General features: G+C 49.9%; 1 protein-coding gene across 2 annotated transcripts in view; it reads left to right on the top strand.

Moving 5' to 3' along the window:
- Nucleotides 1-1134: 1134 nt before the first annotated feature.
- The window catches only part of LOC138638605 (ribonuclease H1-like), a 49524-nt gene continuing 39085 nt past the window's right edge, over nt 1135-11573 (top strand). The window contains exon 1 of one of the 2 annotated variants that reach the window (XM_069728046.1): nt 1135-1206. The gene's annotated coding sequence lies outside the window, so the exon portion shown is untranslated. Of the gene's footprint in view, nt 1404-11573 lie in introns of both variants that reach the window. The other variant, XM_069728047.1, reaches the window with a different exon arrangement.

The following is an 11573-nucleotide window of genomic DNA, read 5'->3' as shown; positions in this document are numbered from 1 at the left end:
CCCTCTCCAGGCTATTAATATCTGTCCTCAGTCACTGGCTTTACCATTCTGGCGGAGAAAATTGCGCGGGAGCCCACGCCAATTTTTTCCGCGATTTAACCCTTAAATATAATAGCTAGAACGCCCAAATTTTGCATATACACACTACTAACAGTAGTGAGGAATATGCAAGAAAAAAGGGATATGAGATGGTTTACTGTATGTAAACCATGTCTCATATCATGTCGGGTTTGTGAAGGAGAAATGAAAAGCCGGCAATTGAATTACCGGCTTTTCTGCTATCTAGCGCTGCATTAAATATAAATATATATATATAGGTGTCTCCCTGACATATATATATATATATATATATATATATATATATATATGTATATATACCTATTTTATGTGTATATATCTACTCTAATATAAACTGTCAGTGTGATTTTACTGTACACCGCGCTGAATTGCCGGCTTTTCAAAGGAAACTGGTGCGTAAAAATCGGACATTACCCGCATGGTCCGAGTGCTGTGCGATTTTTTTCTCGCACCCATTGACTTGCATTGGCGAGTCTCATCTGAGAATCGCAGCATGCTGCGATTTTTTTCTCAGTCCGATTTCAGCTGAGAAAAAAATCGCAAATGGAATGTCACCTATTGAATAACATTGGTCCGAGTGCAATCCGATTTTTTATCAGATTGCACTCGTCCGTTTTCCTCGCAAGTGGAAAAGAGGCCTACGGCTCTGGGAAGGAGGGGAGCGAAAAACGAAAATAACAGAAAATCCCAAGGGGTTAATGAGACGTCACCCAATGATCCAATCTGCGCTGTGTAACATTTCCTTGTAGTTTGGGGGTTTAGTAAGATCTCTGCTGTTAGTGAATCGCGAGATTTATAGTGGAAGTTTTCTTTTCAATAACAGCAAAGAAAAGTAACTGTTGATGCTCAGGTGAATCTGCCTGATTGTAGGATCCAGCAGATCGCTCCTCTCCCCGGACTGTGCTCTGGATCTCATACACCGATCGCTTCCAGACCGACTATGATACATACAGGTCTATATGAGTGTGTACAGGAGCCATGTACATGTACAATCCCACTACACGCGCTCTGGCACTGATTTGACTCTCTTCTCTTTCCGTAGTCCGCGTGCTCGCACTGGTTGTTATTAAGGGTCAGCTGACCTCCGCTACTGGCGGCCAATCAGGAAGCTGCCGAGGAGCACGGGAGGTTAGTGCGGGAGAGCGGCGGCGGCTCACACCGGGACGGGTCTCTGCACTGTCTGCAGACACCGCTAATGATGGCGGCTCAGCCCTAGAGCGTGCCGTGCCGTGCCGTCTGCCCCCTGAGGGCTTGTGAAACTACAACTCCCAGCATGCGCCTGTTAGTGTATGATGGGGCTTGTAGTTCCCAGCTATACCCGGCAGGTCAGTGCACATAAGGCCGCGCTATGGCGGAGGGATCTGCTCCTCATTGTATCAGCTCGGTAGTGCTGGCTCCGGGGGTCACACACGGTGGTGGTCGCTCTGTATTACAGATGGACGGAGTCACATGGGACTGAATTATTAATGGGTTACACACGGCCACAGGCGCCAAAGTGCGGATTTAGTTGTAATTTGCTTCTTCACGTATTCAGCAAGATAGGGGCCGTGAGCTGCCATGTTTATCTATAAAAGGCCATCAACAGGTTAAGAAAATAATCCATTCTCCTGGCTACTGGCTGCCCCCTCCTGGCTACTGGCTGCCCCCTCCTGGCTACTGGCTGCCCCCTCGAAGCCGCTACTGGCTGCCCCCTCCTGGCTACTAGCTGTCCCCTCCAAGCCCCTCCTGGCTACTGGCTGCTCCCTCCTGGCTACTGGCTGTCCCCTCCAAGCCCCTCCTGGCTGCCCCCTCCTGGCTACTAGCTGTCCCCTCCAAGCCCCTCCTGGCTACTGGCTGCTCCCTCCTGGCTACTGGCTGTCCCCTCCAAGCCCCTCCTGGCTGCCCCCTCCTGGCTACTAGCTGTCCCCTCCAAGCCCCTCCTGGCTACTGGCTGCCCCCTCCTGGCTACTGGCTGCTCCCTCCTGGCTACTAGCTGTCCCCTCCAAGCCCCTCCTGGCTACTAGCTGTCCCCTCCTGGCTACTGGCTGTCCCCTCCAAGCCCCTCCTGGCTCCTGGCTGCCCCCTCCTGGCTACTAGCTGTCCCCTCCAAGCCCCTCCTGGCTGCCCCCTCCTGGCTACTAGCTGGCCCCTCCAAGCCCCTCCTGGCTACTGGCTGCCCCCTCCTGGCTGCTGGCTGTCCCCTCCAAGCCCCTCCTGGCTGTCCCCCCCTGGCTCCTGGCTGCCCCCTCCTGGCTACTGGCTGTCCCCTCCAAGCCCCTCCTGGCTACTGGCTGTCCCCTCCAAGCCCCTCTTGGCTACTGGCTGTCCCCTCCAAGCCCATCCTGGCTACTGGCTGTCCCCTCCAAGCCCATCCTGGCTACTGGCTGCCCCCTCCTGGCTACTGGCTGCCCCCTCCTGGCTACTGGCTGCCCCCTCCTGGCTACTGGCTGCCCCCTCCAAGCCCCACCTGGCTACTGGCTGTCCCCTCCAAGCCCCTCCTGGCTACTGGCTGTCCCCTCCAAGCCCCTCCTGGCTACTGGCTGCCCCCTCCTGGCTACTGGCTGCCCCCTCCTGGCTACTGGCTGCCCCCTCCTGGCTACTGGCTGCCCCCTCCTGGCTACTGGCTGCCCCCTCCAAGCCCCTCCTGGCTTCTGGCTGCCCCCTCCAAGCCCCTCCTGGCTACTGGCTGCCCCCTCCAAGCCCCTCCTGGCTGCCCCCTCTTTTGGCTCCTAGCAACCGATGTTAAAGACGAAGATTTTTTTTTTAATCCAAATTTATTCCAAATTCGTGAACCGTTTCCATCATTTTGAAGAATTTGGCACAAAAAGTCAGCAAATAACACAAAGCAACAAAAAAAAGTGGGTTCAATAAATTGCACATAATCGGGGGTCCCTAAGTGCCTACAGAATGGTGACCGTGCACACAATCGTCTGTGAGTGGGCGATCACGTGGCCGCTACGGATGCAATTGTCATAGTTGCGGTTGCATCTGTGGTCACATGACCGCCCACACGCACGGGAGTTGTGCCAGTGTGCACATCGCACACAGTGACTGCTGACCTTTCTTATAGGACCCAATAACCCTTTAATGCTGGGGCTACACATCAACTTTTTTTTTTTTTCTTTTGTCTTGTATTCGTTGCTGGCTTTTGTGCCAAATTTTTCAAAAAAGGTGCACGTTTTATGTAACCAAAAAAATCATCTTTCTTTTTTGTTTATAATTGCAGATTTTTAGTGCAAAAAGGCACAATTTTCTGCAAATTTACTGTTGTAAATATAATAATTTTTATTTGTATAGAGCAAACCTATTCTGCAGCGCTTTACAATTAAGCTGTGACATGTACAGATAGTAAATTCAGTACAAGATAGGACAGTTCATTAGGAGTGAGGGTATGTGCATACGTTCAGGATTTCTTGCAGAAATTTCCTGAGCCAAACCGGACATTTCCTGCAAGAAATCCGCATGCGTTTTTTGTGCGTTTTTTTTCCCCGGAGATTTAAATTAATGAACATGCTGCGTTTTTTACCGCAATGCGTTTTGTTCGTGGAAAAAAACGTATCATGTGCACAAAAATTGCAGAATGCATTCTAAATGATGGGATGCATAATGTTTGCGTTTTTTATGCGTTTTTATAGCGAAAAAAACGCAACGTGTGCACACAGCCTAAGGGTCCTGCTCGCAAGGTTACAATCTGCAAGGAAATAGGGGGACACAATAGGTGAAGAGTGCTTGGTATTTCAGGTCCAGTGATTATAATACATAGGGATTTTTGTATAAAGCTGCATGATCCAGTACAGTTATCATGTGCATGGAGGGCGTGGAAATGGATGAATGGGAGGAAGCAGATTCTGAATAATATTTAGGAGGAGGGAACGGGAGAGTTAGGTCAGCGAGTTGAGGTGGTGGGCTTGTTTAAAGAGACATTAAAGCACACTTAAAATTGTGGGCGTTGGGTATTAGGTTGGAGTCACACACAATGTAGAAAAAGTTGGTCCGTTTTAGACGGACGAGAATCGCACAAATGTTTCCTGAACATTGATCTGTCTGTCATCCAATTGGAAAGCGAGATGCACCCATAGACTTGCATTGGCGAGTCCGATCTGATAATCGGTGACAGTCACAGCATGCTGCGATTTTTCTCGGCCCGAGGAAAACGGCCGACAAAAAATCGGCTGCTGGGAGCTAGGCCATAGATTAACATTGGTCCAAGTGCAATGCGATATTTTTTTTGTTTGTTTTTTTTTTATCGCATTCCACCCGTCTGTTTAAAGGGAACCTGTCACCCCCAAAATGGAAGTTCAGCTAAGCCCACCGGCATCAGGGGCTTATCCACAGCATTATGTAATGATGTAGATAAGCCTCCGATTGTATCCTGAAAGATGAGAAAAAGAGGTTAGATTATACTCACCCAGGGGCGGTCTGGTCCGGGGCCTCCCATCTTCTTACGATGAAGTCCTCTTCTTTTTTTAACGCTCCGGCGCAGGCGTACTTTGCCCTGTTGAGGGCAGAGCAAAGTACTGCAGTGCGTAGGCGCCGGGAAAGGTCAGAGAGGCCCGGCGCCTGTGCACTGCAGTACTTTGCTCTGCCCTCAACAGGGCAGACAAAGTACGCTGGAGCCGCAGCGTGTATACAAGAAGAGGACGTCATCATAAGAAGATGGGAGGCCCCGGACAACGACGCCCATCGGATGGCCCGCCCAGGTGAGTATAATCTAACCTCTTTTTCCAGGACGTCCCTCCTGACAGCACCCCGGAGGACGTCCTCCTCCTCCTCGCAGGGACAGGAAACACACGAGAGTTCAAATATCCGGTTCCACCCACCGATCCTCAGTGTTTTTCCTGTCCCTGCAAGGAGGGACACACGCAGAGAAGCAGCAGGCTTACCGGGCTCAGGAGGATCGGGCGGGTCCTCCAAACCTTCCTCCTGTCAAGCGGCCCAGGGTCGAAACTCCCCGGTGGGGAGTCCCTCTACCCCAAAGGCCCGGAGCGGACGAGGCTCCGGGATCGAACCGCTCCTCCCGGGGGGAGGCTCTCGGTTCAGGACGCGGCGACGATCCATCAGCGTCTCCCTTCGGCAGTAGGCGCTGGTTTGGAGACGCTTCAGCGTCGGCACTTCCGCGTATGGGGAGTCGCGTCACTTCCGGTCTCATCGGAGCCGGCAGAACGTCATTTCCGGTGGCGTTCCACGAGCAGTAAAGCAGAACGCTCCAGCGGAGAAAGCCGACAGAGCGGTCGCTACTGCGCTAGCGTCTAGCACCTGTGGAGGAGGATTCAACTACTCTGCTACAGGCGATGGAAGAAAGAAACGCCGAGGAGGGGGTAAGTCTGCCCTGGGCAGTACACCCCTTGTATACAGAAAATCCCTCGCTCCATCTAGCCTATTCTCCCTATCTTATGTTGTCTAGGATAAGGGAAACCCCACTGCTCCCCCGGTCACGACTAAAAAAACCTGGGAAGGTCACAGCGAAGAGCTACAGATGCCCCGTATGCCATATCAAACTTCCGGATTCCCATGGCAAGACCCTCTGTGACTCCTGCACGTCTAAAATCATGAAGGATGAGCAGTCATCACTATTTACTGAGATGAGATCCCTTATCCGGGAGGAAGTACAGGCTTCTATAGCCAGCCTATCACATTCTCGGCCTTCCAGTCCCATAGCTGGTCGCAAGCGGGCCAGGAAAGAGGAGGCTCAGGAGGAGCCAGAGTATTCTTCGGACGAAGGTTCTGAGCTCAGGGACTCTATCAGAGGAGGAGGGAGAGATTCCCGTAGAAAACCAGGACCGGGGCAGAAAGTACCTCTTCCGTTCCGAAGAGACAAATGAACTGGTCCAGGCGGTCAGGAGTACGATGCAGGTCGAAGACACGGCTAAGCCCCAGTCCAGACAGGACTTAATGTTCGGGGGTCTTGTGGCTCGAAACCAGACTGTGTTTCCCATTAGTGACCATATTAAGGCTATGATATTGGAGGAATGGAAGGATGCCGAACGCAGACTTGTGTTATCGCGTGACTTTAAAAGTCGCCTGCCTTTCGATCCTGAGGATGTCAAGTTGTGGGAGGAGATCCCTAAAATTGACGTTCCGGTTGCGAAAGTAACAAAAAAGACTGCTATACCTTTCGAAGACTCCTCTAGTCTTCGTGATCCTATGGACAGGAAGGCTGACATACTCCTTAAAAGGGCTTGGGAGGCTTCTACAGCCCTGATTGAAACTAATATTGCAACCACTTCGGTGGCCAGATCTATGTATCTATGGATGGGGCAGCTAGAGGAGCAGCTGTCCAATAAGACCCCCAGATCTGATATCCTGCATTCCCTTCCCATAATGAAATCAGCTATGGCCTTTTTATCTGATATGACAGCTGAATCAGTTAGATTCTCAGCTCGTAATAGTTCTCTTTCTAATGCGGCTAGGAGGGCGGTGTGGCTAAGGTCATGGTCTGGGGACAATGCCTCCAAATCCAAACTCTGTTCTATCCCGTTTTCGGGACAGAGGGTGTTTGGTCCAGCATTAGACTCCATTCTCGAGTCAGCCTCAGATAAAAAGAAAGGATTTCCGGAGGATAAACCCAAACGTTCTCAGTCCTTTCGGAGAGGCTTCTTCTCCAGAAAGCAGTTCGATCAGAGGGGTCAGGGTCGGTCCAGCAGAGGATCCTACAGAGGTTCCCGGGGACAGAGTAGCAGGAACAGAGGTTCTTTCTTTAACCCTGCCTATAAAAACAAATCTTTATGACGCCACTTGTATCGGAGGGAGGCTTCGGAAGTTTGCAGGAAACTGGGCGCAAATTACACAGAATCAGTGGATTCTCAGTACTGTATCCGAGGGTTACAGTGTAGAACTTTATTCTCCTCCCCCAGAAAGGTACATTACTCCTACACTAGTCGGGGCAGATTCGGCCATATTAAAAGACTTACAAGAAATGGTCAGGACAGAGGTAATAATTCCTGTTCCTCAGTCAGAGTTGGGGAAAGGTCACTACTCTTCCCTTTTCTCTATATCTCGGGCTTCAGGAGACTCCCGTACCATAATAAATTTAAAACCTTTGAACCATTGGGTGAGATACAAAAGGTTTCGCATGGAATCCATTCGCTCTGCAATCCCTCTTATAAATCAAAACGCGGTCATGTGCACCATCGACCTAAAGAGGGCCTACTACCAGGTCCCAGTACATCCTTTATCTCAGAACCTACTAAGATTTGCAGTAGCTCTGCCATCTCGAATATGCCATTATCAATTTCAGGGCCTTCCCTTCGGTCTGGCTTCTGCTCCTCGTATTTTTACCAAGCTTGTATCAGAGATGGTGGCCTTTCTAAGGAATCAAGGCATCATAATAATTCCGTATTTAGACGATTTCCTTCTCGTGGCAGATTCCGTAAAGTTGCTAGAAGATCACTCAGAGCGGACCATTGCTCTAATGAGACATCTCGGATGGGTAATAAACTGGCAGAAATCCGACCTCGTACCAGAACAGAGGAAAACCTTCCTGGGGGTGCTTTTGGACTCCAGACGCAGAATATCTTTATTACCCGACATCAAGCGAGTGATAGTCCAGACTCGAGTCCGATACCTGTTGGAACATCGAGTCACCATAAGGACGGCTATGAAGGTTCTAGGACTAATGACAGCCTGTATACCTTGCGTCAGATGGGCACAGACACATTCAAGGCAGCTACAAAAGCAGATCTTGGTCACCTGGGATCGACGTCAGTCATCACTGGAGGCTCCACTAAGGCTATCTGGTCTAACACGAAGATCCCTCATCTGGTGGACGCGATCAGAAAATCTAAAGGTGGGAGTTCTGTGGATCACTTCTCCTTACGTAATTATTACTACGGACGCCAGCGCATGGGGCTGGGGAGCTCATCTTCAAGGAAAAATTTTGCAAGGCAGGTGGCCAGAAAATATAAAAAACAGATCGTCCAATTTCAGAGAACTCTACGCGGTATGGCAAGCTCTAAGACACAATCAGCGCAGTCTCTCGGATTGTCATGTAAGAATATTCTCAGACAATGTAACAACAGTCTCATTCCTGAATCATCAAGGAGGTCCAAGATTTCAACCACTGCAGGACCTAGCAGAGACAATCTTCAGCTGGGCAGAAGGCACGGTGTTATCCATAACAGCGATTCATTTAGAAGGATCTCAGAATGTGGTAGCGGATTATCTAAGCAGGCGGAACCTGTGCCCAACAGAGTGGGAATTGGAGCAGAGCATATTTCGGAAATTATGTCTCAGATGGGGAACTCCCAACATCGACTTATTCGCAAGCAGGAGGAATGCGAAGACCCCAAGATTCTTCTCTCTGAACCCCTCGGACTTACCAGAAGGAGTGGATGCTCTGAGCCAGCGGTGGGATCAACCTCTGTCATACGCATTTCCACCACTGGCGTTAATTCCCGCTGTGCTACGAAAGATCAAAGAAGATCAGGCGGTAGTCATACTGATCGTACCGTATTGGCCAAGAAGGAGCTGGTTTCCAGTGCTGGGGACTCTAGCAATCGACAATCCTGTCGAATTGCCTATCAGAGGGAAGGTCATTCACCAGGGTCCAGTGTATCACCCAGACCCAAGCAAACTCCGTCTTTCAGCCTGGATCCTGAAAGGGACATCCTGAAGTCAAAAGGATTGTCAGACCAGGTCATATCCACTATCCAGGGTAGTAGAAAACCAGTTACCTCAGCCATCTACTGTAAGATCTGGAAACGCTTTTGCCTAGAAGGAGGCAGGTCTGAAGTGGTATCTGACTCTCCGGACATCCCGGGTATCTTAGACTTTCTACAGAAAGGATTTAATCTGGGTCTTCGTCCCAGCACATTGAAGGTCCAGGTGTCAGCGCTAAGTGCATTCCTGGATTACCCTTTGGCATCTCACCCATGGATTATGAGGTTCATTAGAGCCACTCAGAGAATGCGTCCCTCCATTAGACTTCTGTCTCCATCTTGGGACCTTAACTTGGTTCTTAGGGCCTTATGCAAGGGCGTCTATGCTTCAGGGGAGAATATGCCTATTCCTATCCTCTCTCGTAAAATAGCTTTTTTAGTGGCGATCACTACGGCTAAGAGGGTGGGAGAGATTCAGGCTCTTTGTATCAGGGATCCTTACCTACAGATCAGGGAAGACTGCCTAATCCTGAAACTAGATCCAGCTTTTATCCCGAAGGTAGCTTCTACTAAAAATAGAAACCAGGAAATTATTCTCCCTTCATTTTGTAATAATCCAGCTAATGACAAAGAAAGGGCCCTCCATTCTCTGGATGTTAGGCAAGGGGTACTGGACTACTTAAAAGCCACAGAATCTTGGCGTTTAGATTCCAATCTTTTTATTCTGTTCGGTGGAAAGAATAAGGGTAAGAAGGCCTCTAAGGCCTCCATCGCTCGTTGGATCACTAATGTGATCTCAGACGCTTATAGGTCAGAAGGTATCTCTCCCCCTTCAGGTTTAAAAGCTCATTCTACCCGGGGTGTTTCTACCTCCTGGGCGGAGCGTGCGGGAGCCTCGGTAGATCAGATCTGTAAGGCCGCAACATGGGCTAGGGCTGACACTTTCTGTAGACATTATAAGCTTGATGTAACTTCCGGTCAGCACACGGCTTTTGGGAGAAAGGTCCTCCAAGCGGTAATCCCACCCTGAGGAGGTCCTTTGGTACTCTCCGGGGTGCTGTCAGGAGGGACGTCCTGGAAAATAGGTATTAGTCATACCGGTAATTATGTTTCCAGGAGTCCATACTGACAGCACCGGTAGTTCCCCCCCATGTATGTAATAAACTCAGGTATATTCAGACTTGTGCCTATATATATTATTTGTAATGTAATTAAGTCATTAAAATTTTATTTGCATTATTCCATGTTTGGTTCTTGTTACAACACTGAGGATCGGTGGGTGGAACCGGATATTTGAACTCTCGTGTGTTTCCTGTCCCTGCGAGGAGGAGGACGTCCTCCAGGGTGCTGTCAGTATGGACTCCTGGAAACATAATTACCGGTATGACTAATACCTATTTTTCCCTTCACCATGACAGCACCGCACGTGAGAGATGGCATCCGCCCGCAGGAACAGGAAACCTGTAGCAGAGATATAAGAATGGGGCGGCCCCTCTCTCCTCAGTTTTGGTTTCCTGTTCCTGCAGGTGGACGCCTGTCGCAGAGCTCCTACCTCCGGAGGGATCTCCCTCTGATGATTCCGGTCCGGAGGCCGAGGTCCGCGGGGGGGCCAGCCGTACTCGGCAGCATCGCGTGCGGTGCTGTCCGGTGTCAGGCTGCTGGGTCCGCGCCTTCCCCTTCCCTCGCTGGACTCCCCGGCGACCGCTCTGTGCAGGAGGCCGGTCCGGGGATAAGGGGGCGTGTCCTTCACTGACGCTGGCGCCGAAGTGAAGGGGGACGACTTCCGGTCGCACAGGAAGTGACGTCACACGCCGAAGGAGCCGGTGTGCTGGACACTTCCGGACGGAAGCTGATCCAGTGGCGCGCACACCGCTCCTCTATATAATACAGCTGCAAAGAGGAGTCGCTGGTCCTACTCTTCAAGCGATTGCGGGAGATGACCGAACCAGCGGTAGATCCGGAGCTGCTGGTGCCTGCACCCAGAATGTTGGAAGACACTCAAGCTGCAGCGGTACCCAGGGTCCTGGAGGGGTGAGTGCCTTTGTAAGGCAAACCACACACACACTGATACCCTGTACACTGTGTCTTATAGGAAGGGAAAGCCACCTCCAAGCAAAAAAAATAGGGCCTGCCCACTATGTAAAGAAAAGCTCCCTAGGCTATACAGCAAAAAAATCTGCCAGCCCTGTATCGAAAAAACAGTTGCGGAGGAATCTTCTTCCTTATTACAAAACATTAAAACAATTATACGGGAGGAAGTTAAATCTACAGTTAAAGAACAGTTGAAACATCATACAAAGGAGACCCTCCCCCTCCCCCAACAAGTGAACAAGGGTCGGATATACAGTTAGGGCCAGAAATATTTGGACAGTGACACAATTTTCGCGAGTTGGGCTCTGCATGCCACCACATTGGATTTGAAATGAAACCTCTACAACAGAATTCAAGTGCAGATTGTAACGTTTAATTTGAAGGGTTGAACAAAAATATCTGATAGAAAATGTAGGAATTGTACACATTTCTTTACAAACACTCCACATTTTAGGAGGTCAAAAGTAATTGGACAAATAAACATAACCCAAACAAAATATTTTTATTTTCAATATTTTGTTGCAAATCCTTTGGAGGCAATCACTGCCTTAAGTCTGGAACGCATGGACATCACCAAACGCTGGGTTTCCTCCTTCTTAATGCTTTGCCAGGCCTTTACAGCCGCAGCCTTCAGGTCTTGCTTGTTTGTGGGTCTTTCCGTCTTAAGTCTGGATTTGAGCAAGTGAAATGCATGCTCAATTGGGTTTAGATCTGGAGATTGACTTGGCCATTGCAGAATGTTCCACTTTTTGGCACTCATGAACTCCTGGGTAGCTTTGGCTGTATGCTTGGGGTCATTGTCCATCTGTACTATGAAGCGCCGTCCAA

The sequence above is a fragment of the Ranitomeya imitator genome, chromosome 5 (genome assembly GCF_032444005.1).
Source record: "Ranitomeya imitator isolate aRanImi1 chromosome 5, aRanImi1.pri, whole genome shotgun sequence".
Classification (NCBI taxonomy): domain Eukaryota; kingdom Metazoa; phylum Chordata; class Amphibia; order Anura; family Dendrobatidae; genus Ranitomeya; species Ranitomeya imitator.
This window is presented reverse-complemented; position numbering and strand designations above follow the sequence as displayed.